This window comes from Scyliorhinus canicula, chromosome 7, assembly GCF_902713615.1.
Source record: "Scyliorhinus canicula chromosome 7, sScyCan1.1, whole genome shotgun sequence".
Taxonomy (NCBI): domain Eukaryota; kingdom Metazoa; phylum Chordata; class Chondrichthyes; order Carcharhiniformes; family Scyliorhinidae; genus Scyliorhinus; species Scyliorhinus canicula.
The window spans coordinates 54,864,290-54,878,446 of NC_052152.1; positions in this window are offsets into that span (position 1 = coordinate 54,864,290).

A 14,157-nucleotide genomic window follows, 5' to 3' on the forward strand; every position below is an offset into this window, starting at 1 on the left:
CCAGACTCGTGGAGTACTGGACAGCCTTCTTCGAGGTAATGTCCAAAGTGGTGGGAGTGAGGGTGGAGCCATGCCCGATAGTGGCGGTCTTCGGGGTTTCAGAACAGCCAGATCTATTCCTGGGGAGGAGGGCGGATGCCCTTGCCTTTGCCTCCCTGATCGCCCGCCGTAGAATCCTGTTTGGCTGGCGGTCAGCAGCACCGCCCAGAGCTGCGGACTGGCTGTCCGACCTCTCGGAATCTCTCCAAATGGAGAAAATCAAATTTGCCATCCGAGGGTCGGACGACGGCTTCCACAGAACGTGGGAGCCATTCATGCAACTGTTCCGGGACCTATTTGTGGCCAATGTACAAGAGGAAGAATAGTCGGGGGAAGGTAGCGGGAGGGGGGGGGGGCTACAGGTTCGTTACGGGGGTTCGATGGCTAGCTAAGGCCCAAAACCAAGCTAAATAAACATGTTGAGGGGGGGGGGGGGGGCGCAGTTACTACTACGAAGATGCTTACCTGTAAATATGTATGTTAATTTTTGCGTGTTTGTTTTTGTTTGTTTTTTTTTTTTGTTTCTCTCTCCTAACAATTTGTAATTTGTTCAATATAAAATACGAAAACTGAATAAAAACATTTATAAAAAAAAAAAAGTCAAGTGCGGGACACACGTAAAAATACAGCCCCTGGGCTAGGAAGCTATTTTTTACGTACCACAGACGATTTTACAAACAGATGTGATCTCGATGTGAATATAGCTATTAGGTACACTTCTACCATTAAGTCGATGTTAGTAAGAAATAATATTTCAGAAAAACCCAAATGCTGGTGTAAACCGTGTAATATAGACGAAACTGGGAATATTTAGTTATTAGATTAAAAGAACGTAAACGTGACATGCCTAACTGCAACACAAATAATGCTGTTCATTTGTTCATACTTTTTATTAGGAGAAAATTCGTTACAGCTACAGTTTTTATCATCGTGAACTTACGGAATATAGTATGCTTCTCAGTTTGTTCAGATTCTGTGCAGATTTGAATGCCTCGATTTTGTAAAATTGTAATAAACTCTTTATTCTACATTTTCAGTTTTTCTCCTTGTGAAAATTTTTAAAATTATACTTGTAAGGGCGCCAAAGTTCAGCTTGCCCGGGGCGCCAGCAACCATAGGGCCGACACTGAACGTTTGTTGCCAACCAATCACCTACCTGTGACTTTTTTGTTGACTCTGAATTGTATTGTAGGTTTCTCCAATAAACAGTGAACAATATCTGATCAGGCTAGCCATAGTCCTGCAGGATATGATGGCTTTTAAAAATAATTTAATGAAATGTTGGCGCAACTGGCTAGACTAGCATTTCTTGCCCATCCCTAATGTGCACATCTTTCACTTTCACTGCTTTATCCGTGGTGTCCCAGTTCCCGCTCTCAGTTGCATAGAACCTCTCTGCAAGGCTTGTTTCGTGTTGACAGGTGTCATGAATCATGACAGCAGTTCATACGCTTATCTCTCAACAGCCAAATAGCATTGGCAATATTGACTGTTGTAGAATGAAGAAATTGTGGTTCCTGGCAGGGTAGCAAACTTTGACTGGCTTAATTCAGGTAGTAATAGCTCTTTCGGGTAATGATGGGACTGGAACTGGTGTGAGGGGTCAAATTACAGCATTTGTGAGAGTTGTGCCACAGGAGAGAAGGGGTGTGCTCTGTCTTGCTGCTCGTTGCTTTCTAAAAGAAAATCAAGGACATTACTGGCCGCAAAAAAACAATGCACAAGTAATCATGGTATTAATCTTTATGCTTAATGACATTTTATGGGTCTTATTCAAGGTTTCTTTAAAAATCACAGCAAAAGTGTTTCAAAAACATATTGGATTTTGGGGTTCAGATGATATTGATAAACCACTTTAGCTTTAGTTTGTGGTTTTTGATGTAATCTGAATCCCTCTGTTACTGTCTTGCTACATACTCCAGCCTATGTTTTCTCTATATTTAGTGCCGGTACTTGTTGCATAAATAGAACAAGTGACAATACTCAAGTGGATTATAAATAATAAACCACTTTGATGTTGACCGACGTAGCTGGATTCCCAACATTAATGGGTTGCGTGGACCAACATCACTGATTATTTTTTGTAAAGATAATATACTGCTGAAAGTGATGGATCATTTCCATCAATTACCAAAATATCTACCCGTATTTGAAAGAGTAAAAAGTTAAAATTAGGTACTATTTGTTTAAAACAGCCTGATTTGTAATGGACAATAAGGGGCAACTAAACTCTATTGCAGGTGGGGCAATGGTTCCATAAATCAAATGTTCCCCCACAAACATTGGGGTCAGCACTAGATGTGTGGGGAAATTTTGTTGTCACTTGAGCCAAGTGTACTAAGTGGGCTATGTAGTATAAAGGGTTAATAGCTATTATGCTATAACTCAATATGCACCATCAGTGAATCACGTATGATAATAATCTTTATTGTCACAAGTAGGCTTACATTAACACTGCAATGAAATTACTGTGGAAATCCCCTAGTCGCCACATTCTGGCACCTGTTCGGGTACACAGAGGGAGAATTCAGAATGTCCAATTCACCTAAAAGCATGGGCGCGATTCTCCGCTCCCTTGGCCAGGTGGGAGAATCGCGGGAGGGCCCCCCGACTAATTTCACGACCCCCTGGTGCCCCCCGCGATTCTCCCACCCCCCCCCCCCCAACCCCGCTCGGAAGAATCGCCGCTCGCCGTTTTTCACGGCGACCGGATGGGCCAAGCGGCCTGCCGTTCGCAACCGTTTCACGATGGCGGCAACCACACCTGGTCGCTGCCGTCGTGAAATCGCCATGAGATGCCCGTTTTGGGGCTTGTAGGGGGCCTGGTGGGGAATGAGCACCACGACTGTGCTCGGGAGGGGACAGGCCCGCGATCGGTGCCCACCGATCGTCGGGCCGGTGTCTCAATCAGACGCACTATTTCCCCTCCGCCAACCCGCAAGATCAAGCCGCCACGTCTTGCGGGGCGGCTGAGGGGAAGGCGGCCACCGTGCATGCGCGGGTTCGAGCTGTCAGCCGTCGTGACGTCAACTGCACATGCGCGGGTTGGAGCCGGCCAACCTGCGCATGCGCGGCTGATGTCACATAGGCGCCGCCGTCGCGTCACTCTCGGCGTGGCGGCTGAGAGTTACGGAGCGCCGCTCAAGCCCCCCGGGTAGGGGTGAATACGGTGAGAGGAACGGCCTCCGAGGCCGTCGTGAAACTCGGCCGAGTTCATGACGGCCTTCATGATTTTTTCCGGGAGCGGAGAATTCCGCCCACTATTTCCCCTCCGCCGCCCCGCAAGATCAAGCTGCCACGTCTTGCGGAGTGGCTGAGGGGAAAGACGGCCACCGCGCATGCGCGGGTTCAAGCTGTCAGCCGTCGTGACGTCAGCCGCGCATGCACTGCTTGGAGCCGGCCAACCTGCGCATGCGTGGCTGACGTCACATAGGCGCCACCGTCGCGTCACTCTCGGCGCGCCATCCAGCGGCCAAGAGTTACGGAGCGCCGCTCCTAGCCCCCCAGGTAGGGGTGAATACGGTGAGAGGAACGGCCTCCGAGGCTGTCGTGAAACACGGCCATGTTCACGACGGCCTTCACGATTTTTCCAGGGAGCGGAGAATTCCGCCCGATGTCTTTTGGGGTCTTGTGGGAGGAAACTGGAGCACCCGGAGGAAACCCACGCACACATGGGGTGAACGTGCAGACTCCGCACAGACAGTGACCCAAGCAGAAATTGAACCTGGGACCCTGACACTGAGAAGCAACAGTGCTAACCACTGTGCTACCGTGCCGCCCATATCGCTAAAACTCAGAGAGAGATACTTCTGGAAGGCACCTCATGCTTATCCACCCCTGTACATAGTTAATACATTTTTGAAAGGTCCTGCGATGCCTTGTTCCAGTAGTCTCTATTGAACACACCTGGGAGCGTTTATGATGATACTTCATGGTGACAACAGTAAACTTACTGAACAGCAAGGATAAAGCTACTGGTGGCAGGAAAGTGAAAGCTAGCAAAAATAATGTAGCGAGGGAATGACTGTGGCAAAGAATCAGAAGTAAAAGCACCATGGGGCCCCAAAACAGTTGATTACTGTAACTGACAAAACTTTTACCTCCACTAGATTTCTTTGACCATGTGGAAGGTCCCAACCAAGCAGCACACTGACAAAACTGATGTCACAGATTCAACAAAGTTAGTGCAGAAATCTGACAAAGAACAAGTCAGAAAACTCTTCTACTCCATTGGCAGTCATGCAGTTTGTATTTTAGTAACACCGGGCATTAATGAGGATACAGCAATCTATGAAGAGGTTAGTAAGGCCTTAGATTTGTATTTTGGTCTTCGGAGGAACACAGTTGTAGGCTGGGTGAGGTTTAACAGGCATTCTCAGGAATCCAGAGAACGTATGAATTTTTTCATGAATAACCTATATAATTTGGCTGATAGCTATCAGTATAGGGCTCGAAATGAGGAATTAGTCCGAGTGCGCAGAGTGGTGGGCGTGCTTGATGAAGCCTTTTCTGATTTTTTTGCAGTCCAGAAATTGAACATTATCCAAGGCAGTTCAATTAGGGAGACAAGCTGAGCTACTGAAGCAGAACTGAATTTTAATCCAGGGTGATGTGGAGATAAACTGCTATCTCAGTCCAGTTGGTGGGCAATAGCGGTACCAGTACATCCACCAAAAAACAAACCCAGAAAGAAGGGTGGCCGACAGTGTTCAAGTTGTGGCATGAAAACACCCCATATACACACTCTTCCACTATTAATGCATAGTGTCATTCCTGCAGCAGGTGGGGACATTTTAAAATGGTATGTCACAATAGAAAGCCTCCTACTCCAAAATTTAAAGGAAGATTAATTAGTTCAAGCAGTGACACTGTGCAGGGGGTACGTGATTTGACATCACTGATGATGTATATTAGCTATTGAAGAAAAAATAAGAAAAAGAGAACATCTGTTCATCACCCTTTTACCGCACATCAGAAACGGGAAACTCTGTACTGAGGACGAATATGGAGAACACTGAGGGCAGAGTTGGACATTGACACCACTGGTGCAAGTGACTGTGAATGGGGAGGGAGGGCGGGACAGTAGGAAGTGTAAATATTTAATGAGTAGAATGAAATATTTGGGAAGAGATGTATTCTAAAGTGTTAAAAAGCTCTTAAGCCATTAGCTAATATACATCATCAGTGATGTCAAATCACGTGTCACTAGAACTCAGAGAAAGATGCTTCTGGATGGAGCCTCAAGCTGACCTATCCCTATATACAGCTGATAAATGTTTGGGATGCCTTGTTTCCAGTAGTCACTGTTAAACACACTCTGGGACTGTTTATAATTTTGCTTCATTTTAACGAGGCAAGGGAGGGGGGGGGGCTTTTCCCCCGACGATGTCTCGGGCGCTGATCTCCCTGATTCTTAAGCGGGACAAGGATCCCCAGCAGTGTGGGACGTACAGGGAGTCGAGGAACTGGAGGGGGCTGGTGCGGGGTGGGGAGGATCACCGAGTGTCGCTCTATGCGGATGACCTATTGTTGTATGTGGCGGACCCGGTGGGGAGAATGCCGGAGGTGATGAGGATTCTCCGGGAATTTGGGGACTTTTCAGGGTACAAGCTCAACTTTGGGAAGAGCGAGCTGTTTGTGGTACACCCGGGGGACCAGGAGGGGGGGATTGGTAGGCTCCCATTGAAAAGGGCGGAGAGGAGCTTTAGGTACTTGGGGGTGCAGGTGGCCAGGAGCTGGGGGGCCCTGCATAAGCTTAACCTTACAAGGCTGGTGGAGCAAATGGAGGAGGAGTTCAAGAGATGGGACATATTGCCGCTGTCTCTGGCGGGTACAAAGAGAACAAAGAAAATTACAGCACAGGAACAGGCCCTTCGGCCCTCCCAGCCTGCGCCGATCCAGATACTTTATCTAAACCTGTCTCCTATTTTCCAAGGTCTACTTCCCTCTGTTCCCGCCCATTCATATACCTGTCTAGATGCTTCTTAAATGATGCTATCGTGCCCGCCTCCACCACCTCCGCTGGTAAAGCGTTCCAGGCACCCACCACCCTCTGCGTAAAAAACTTTCCACGCACATCTCCCTTAAACTTTCCCCCTCTCACCTTGAAATCATGACCCCTTATAACTACACCCCCACTCTTGGGAAAAGCTTGTTGCTGTCCACCCTGTCCATACCTCTCATAATTTTGTAGACCTCAATCAGGTCCCCCCTCAACCTCCGTCTTTCCAACAAAAACACTCCTAATCTACTCAACCTTTCTTCATAACTAGCACCCTCCATACCAGGCAACATCCTGATGAACCTCCTCTGCACCCTCTCCAAAGGCATCCACATCTTTCTGGTAATGTGGCGACCAGAACTGCACGCAGTATTCCAAATGTGGTCGAACCAAAGTCCTATACAACTGTAACATGACCTGCCAACTCTTGTACTCAATACCCCGTCCGATGAAGGCAAGCATGCTGTATGCCTTCTTGACCACTCTATCAACCTGCGTTGCCACCTTCAGGGCACAATGGACCTGAACTCCCAGATCTCTCTGCACATCAATTTTCCCCAAGACCCTTCCATTGACCATCTAGTCCGCTCTTGAATTTGATCTTCCAAAATGCATCACCTCGCATTTGCCTGGATTGAACTCCATCTGCCATTTCTCTGCCCAACTCTCCAATCTATCTATATTTTGTTGTATTCTCTGACAGTCCTCTTCGCTATCTGCAACTCCAACAATCTTAGTATCATCTGCAAACTTGCTAATCAGACCACCTATACCTTCCTCCAGGTCATTTATGTAGATCACAAACAACAGTGGTCCGAGCACGGATCCCTGTGGAACACCACTAGTCACCCTTCTCTATTTTGAGACACTCCCTTCCACCACTACTCTCTGTCTCCTGTTGCCCAGCCAGTTCTTTATCCATCTAGCTAGTACACCCTGAACCCCATACGACTTCACTTTTTCCATCAACCTGCCATGGGAAACCTTACCAAACGCCTTACTAAAGTCCATGTATATGACATCTACAGCCCTTCCCTCATCAATTAACTTTGTCACTTCCTCAAAGAATTCTATTAGGTTTGTAAGACATGACCTTCCCTGCACAAAACCATGCTGCCTAAGACTGATAAGTCTATTTTCTTCCAGATGTGAATAGATCCTATCCCTCGGTATCTTCTCCAACAGTTTGGCTACCACTGACGTCAAGCTTACAGGTCTATAATTCCCTGGATTATCCCTGCTACCCTTCTTAAACAAAGGGACAACATTAGCAATTCTCCAGTCCTCCGGGACCTCACCCGTGCTCAAGGATGCTGCAAAGATATCTGTTAAGGCCCCAACTATTTCGACCCTCGCTTCCCTCAGTAACCTGGGATAGATCCCATCCTGTCCTGGGGACTTGTCCACCTTAATGTCTTTTAGAATACCCAAAACTTCCCCCTTCCGTATGACAACTTGACCGAGGGTATTTAAACATCCATCCCTAGCCTCAACATCCGTCTTGTCCCTCTCCTTTGTGAATACCGATGCAAAGTACTCATTAAGAATCTCACCCATTTCCTCTGAGTCCACGCATAAATTCCCTCTTTTGTCTTTAAGTGGGCCTATCCTTTCTCTAGTTACCCTCTTGCTCCTTACATACGAATAAAATGCTTTGGGATTTTCCTTAACCCTGTTAGCCAAAGATATTTCATGACCCCTTTTAGCCCTCTTTATTGCGCGTTAGAGATTCGTCCTACTTTCCTGATATTCCTCCAAAGCTTCATCAGTTTTGAGTTGCCTCGATCCTATGTATGCTTCCTTTTTCATCTTAGCTAGTCTCACAATTTCACCCGTCATCCATGGTTCCCTAATCTTGCCATTTCTATCTTTCATTTTCCCAGGAACATGTCTGTCCTGCACTCTAATCAACCTTTCCTTAAAAGACTTCCACATTTCAAATGTGGATTTACCCTTAAACAGCTGCTCCCAATCCACATTCCCTAGCTCCTGCCGAATTTTGTTATACTCTGCCTTTCCCCAATTTAGTACTCTTCCTTTCGGACCCCTCTTGTCCTTGTCCATGAGTATTCTAAAACTTACGGAATTGTGATCGCTATTCCCAAAGTAATCACCGACTGAAACATCAACCACCTGGCCGGGATCATTCCCCAATACCAGGTCCAGTATGGCCCCTTCCCGAGTTGGACTATTTACATACTGCTCTAAAAAACTCTCCTGGATGCTCCTTACAAACTCTGCTCCATCTACGCCTCCAACACTACACGAATCCCATTCAATGTTGGGGAAGTTAAAATCTCCAATCACAACCACCCTATTGCTCCTACATTTTTCTATAATCTGTCTGCATATTTGTACCTCTACTTCATGCTCGCTTTTGTGAGGCCTGTAGTAAAGTCCCAACAATGTTACTGCATCCTTCCTATTTCTCAGCTCCACCCATATTGCCTCAGTGCTCGAATCCTCCATCATGCCCTCCTTAATCACAGCTGTGATATCATCTCTGACGAGTAATGCAACTCCTCCACCTCTTTTACCTCCCTCTCTATCCCTCCTGAAGCATCTATACCCTGGGATATTCAGTTGCCAGTCCTGCCCTTCCCTCAACCAAGTCTCAGTAATACCAATAGCATCATATTCCCAGGTACTGATCCAAGCCCTAAATTCATCTGCCTTACCTGCTACACATCTCGCATTAAAACAAATGCACCTCAGACCACCTTTGCGTTCATCATCTCTTCCCTGTCTACTCTTCCCCTTAGTCACATTGAGTTTATTGTCTCGTACCTTACTGGCTTTAGTTGCTGCTTCTTTACTGACCTCTAACTTCCTAATCTGGTTCCCATCCCCCTGCCACATTAGTTTAAAACTTCCCCAACATTGTTAGCAAAAGCACCCCCTAGGACATTGGTTCCAGTCCTGCCCAGGTGTAGACCATCCGGTTTGTAATGGTCCCACTGCCCCCAGAACCGGTTCCAATGTCCCAAAAATCTGAACCCCTCCCTCCTGCACCATCTCTCAAGCCATGTATTCATTCTGACTATTCTTGAATTTCTACTCTGACTGTCCCGTGGCACTGGTAGCAATCCTGAGATTACTACCTTTGAGGTCCTACTTTTTAACTTATCTCCTAACTCCCTAAATTCTGATTGTAGGACCTCATCCCTTTTTTTACCTATATCGTTGGTGCCTATATGCACCACAACAACTGGCTGTTCACCCTCCCCCTTGTCACTTGACAACAGCCCCTTCACAAACCACCTTCAAATTAAGCTGACCACACTGCATGTATGCAAATCTCCCCGGAACAACCAATCAGTAGCTCTGCTCTGCTGCCCTCTGCTGGATGCTTGCTTGCACTCGAACTCTTCGGGTCTCTATCGCAGGTACACCTCCAAATTAGGCTGACCGCACTGCACGTATGCAAATCTCCCCGGAACAACCAATCAGTAGCTCCGCTCTGGGTAGGGTGCAATCAGTCAAGATGACGGTGTTCCCAAGAATTCTGTTCCTGTTTCAGTGCCTCCCCATCCTTATCCCGAAGGCCTTTTTCAGACGGGTTAACAGGAGCATTACAGGGTTTGTGTGGGCTCATGGGACCCCGAGGGTGAGGAGGGTGTTCTTGGAGCGGGGCAGGGATAGGGAGGGGGGTTGGCGCTGCGCAACCTCTGTGGGTACTATTGGGCTGCCAATGCAGCGATGGTGCGTAGGTGGGTGATGGAAGGGGAGGGGGCAGCATGGAAGAGAATGGAGATGGCATCCTGTGTGGGCACGAGCCTGGAGGCGCTGGTGACGGCACCGCTGCCGTTCCCTCCAACGAGGTATACCACGAGCCCGGTGGTGGTGGCTACCCTTAAAATTTGGGGGCAATGGAGGCGGCACAGGGGGGAGGTGGGGGCCTCGATGAGATCCCCGATACGGGGGAACCACCGGTTTGTTCCGGGGAGAATTGATGGCGGATTCCTGAGTTGGCACAGGGCAGGTATCAGGAGGTTGGGGGACCTGTTTGTAGACGGGAAGTTTGCGTGCCTGGGTGAGCTGGAGAGGACGTTCGGGCTCCCCCCCGGGGAACGCCTTTCGGTACATGCAGGTGAGGGCGTTTGTCAGGCGGATTGTGGCGGTGTTCCCTCTGCTGCCGCCGCGTGGGGTCCAGGACAGGGTGCTCTCAGGGGTATGGGTTGGGGAGGGGAGGATCTCGGCGGCGTACCAAGTGATGCAGGAGATGGACGAGGCCTCGGTTGAGGAGTTGAAGGGTAAATGGGAGGAGGAGCTGGGTGAGGAGATTGAGGAGGGGACGTGGACGGACGCCCTGGGAGGGTGAACTCCTCCTCTTCTTGTGCGAGGCTTGGCCTCATACAGTTTAAGGTGCTGCATAGGGCTCACATGACCGGGACAAGGATGAGCCGGTTCTTTGGGAGCGAAAGAGGCCGGTGTTCTGGCCTTTGCTCCCTGGTAGCCCGGCGGAGGATTCTTCTTCAGTGGAAGGACGCGAGGCCCCCAAGCGTGGAGGCCTGGGTCAACGACATGGCAGGGTTTCTCAAGCTAGAGAAGGTGAAATTTGCCCTAAGGGGATCAGTGCAGGGGTTTTTCAGGAGGTGGCAGCCAATCCTGGACTTCCTGGCAGAGCGATAGAAACAGGCCAGCAGCAGCAGCAACCGGGGGGGGGAGGTGGGGGATGTTTTGTTGTTTTGTACTAAAGGGACGGGCATAGTTGTTCTGTGCCAATGTCGGGCATTAATTCATTTCCTCTTCTGTGTATACGTGGGGGTGGTGGTTTCTGTCCTGTCTATTGAAGGGACGGGCAGATGTTTTGGGGGAATGAGGGGTTTTAGTTTATCTCTTCTGCTGTGTATGCGCGGGGGGGGGGGGGGGGGGGGGGGGGGGGGGCGCTGTTCTTTCTGTTCTTTGTAAAAAAAAAATTCTGTCTTTTTGTTGTTGATATTTTGCAAAAATTTGAATAAAAATTATTTTTAAAAATAATAATAATTTTGCTTCATGCTGCAATATTTTTGGGCTAATATATTTAACTTCTGAGAAGCAACTTTCTGACCTTACTTTTAAACAGATAGGCCGGGATTCTCCCCTACCCGGCGGGGCGGGGGGTCCCGGCGGGATGGAGTGGCAGGAACCATTCCGGCGCCGGGCCGCCCCAAAGGTGCGGACGTCTCCGCACCTTTAGGGGCCAAGCCCTCACATTGAGGGGCTAGGCCCGCGCCGGAGTGGTCCCCGCTCCACTGGCTGGCGTGAACGGCATTTGGTGCCACGCCAGCCGGGGCCGAAAGGACTTCGCCGGCCAGCGTAAGTCTGCGCATGCGCCGGAGCGTCAGCGGCTGCCGACGTCATCCCGGCGCATGCGCAGGGGAGGGGTTCTCTTCCGCCTCCGCCATGGTGACGGCCATGGCGAAGGCAGAAGAAAAAGAGTGCCCCCACGGCACAGGCCCGCCCGCCGATCGGTGGGCCCCGATCGTGGGCCAGGCCACCGTGGGGGCACCCCCCGGGGTCAGATCGCCCCGCGCTCCCCCAGGACCCCGGCGCCCGCCCGCGCTGCCAATCCCGCCGGTCAGGTAGGTGGTTTAATCCACACCGGCGGGAGAGGCTTGTCAGCGGTGGGACTTCGGCCCATCGTGGGCCGGAGAATCGCCACGGGGGCCCGCTGACCGGCGCAGCGCGATTCCCGCCCCCGCCAAATCTCGGGTGGCGGAGAATTCGGGACACGGCGGGGGCGGGTTTGTCGCAGCCACGGGCGATTCTCCGACCCTTTCCCTTACACTCCGTACAATACACAATACATTTATTGAGAGTGTCATACAATATTTTACCTATCGGCTTGTACCACTCCCAGTTTACCAGTTGATAGGAGGTTCCGTAAGATTGACAAAGACCTCCCTCTAATTATTTTTCTTGTTCTTCCTGGATGCATAGGCACAATCTTTTTTTAAAACATTGTAGCTGCTCATGGTGATCACCCAGCAGTCACCTCAGAATTTCAGGCAGAGAAAACCCAACTCTTGCTTCACTTTACAATATCTAATTAAGCAGAAGGGGAATCTTGTAATAAGGGGTATCTAAAAAATAGCCTATTCCAATATTTGCCAAATATCTTTCAGGTAACCTTTGGGCATGTGACCTTGTTCCTTGAAATTGGCCCTTGTTGAGCCCATTTTACACCTGTAAGAATGGGCTCAGTAAGGTACAATTTAATCAAATCTGAAAGAGAGAAAGGTATGTATTGGGACACTGGTAATGGCAAGATTGAGCTAGGGCTCAGACAGGCAAGCAATATTGCTGTGGTAAAAATAAGCAGTTTTGGTGGAGAACAGGGCTTCCAATTTGAAACTCAACTCCAAGATAAATTGAATACCAATGTTTCCCTCAGATTCTCTACTAGCAAGGGGGCACAGTGCACGAACCAGAATCTGAGACTTGTGTGTAAGAAAATATGAAAGTAGTTTGTCATTTGTGCTCTTTGCATCCTGATTCTCAGAACGTCTTGCACAAGGTATGAGAGGTTCGCACACCTTCAAATCTGTCGCCGCTCCAAATTTTGTGAAAGTCTACAATCTATGGTGACCCAGATTTATTCTTTATAGTCTCCTGCTCCCTTCCATGTTGGTCTTCAGGCAACCTCTCCTGGTATTTTATAGGACATAATTTTGTCATGTCACTTTAAATAAATTGCATGTTGGCTGGCAACATGTTAAATTGAGGACTTTGACTACACAAGGAGCTGTCTCTAAAACTCTTACTTCAAGTTTGTGATCTCCCTCACCATTCTCTTCAACACAGAGGGTGGGAAGTATTATGCAAGGGACTGCAACGTTCTTCATGGCAACGACCCCGAGAATTTTAAATTTCGCTTTGCTATGATTAAGAATAATCTGATTTTTGTCACGCCAAGATGATTTCAGACCCAGTGGCAGGGAAGAGGGATGGACTTTGCCTATTTATTATGGAGGCAGATATGTCAAAAGCAGACCCTAACAAAAATAAACGTTAACTTTTTTGAATACCTTAACAGCTAAAATGCACACAAGGGAGGAAAGATCAAAATTAACAAACATAGGTCTGAGACTAACAGCTTCCATGAGCAATAACTGAGAATCACAGTTACCATGGCTATGAGACATCCAGTCTGGAAAATAAACATATCCAAACTGAGGCCAGTGATGGCTGCACTTATATTAACTGTTGAGCAAAGAATTAGTGCCATGTTTAGTATTTTAAAAAGAAAACTGCCATTTAATGGAAGTTGCAAACAAATTCAAGAGATGCGTCATTTGAATTAGGCTAGAATTTTCTGATCCAAGGACTAAAGTCTGGCCCTTCGTTGATTGTGCTGAAGCTGCCAAAGATGACTTGTACTGTTGCACAGTATTTTTATTTCATTTACTTTGTGGGAGTTGACTGAAGAAATATACTAGTAAAAATGGAAAATTTACTGTACATTGCAAACTACAATATATGTGGCCACACATGGGGCGCGATTCTCCGCTCCCCACGCCGGGTGGGAGAATCGCGGGAGGGCCCCCCGACTAACTTCATGACACCCTGGCGCCCCCCGTGATTCTCCCACCCCCCGCTCGGAAGAATCGCCGCTCGCCGTTTTTCACGGCGACCGTCGTTTCTCCAACCTGGATGGACCGAGCGGCCTGCTGTTCGCGACCGTTTCACGACGGCGGCAACCACACCTGGCCGCTGCCGTCGTGAAATCGCTGTGAGATGCCTGTTTTGGGGCTTGTAGGGGGCCTGGTGGGGAATGAGCACCACGACTGTGCTCGGGAGGGGACAGGCCCGCGATTGGTGCCCACCGATCGTCGGGCCGGCGTCACAATCGGACGCACTATTTCCCCTCCGCTGCCCCGCATGATTAATCCGCCACGTCTTGCGGGGCGGCTGAGGGGAAGACGGCCACCACGCATGCGCGGGTTCGAGCTGTCAGCCGTCATGACATCAGCCGCGCAGGCGCGGGTTGGAACCGGCCAACCTGCGCATGCGCGGCTGACGTCACATAGGCGCCGCTGTCGCGTAACCTATAATGTTAATTGAACAGTTTCCAGTCTGTTCTATCTCCAAGCCTGTGGGTAATTTGCTGAAGGTGAGGTGCAGTGCTGCAGCAA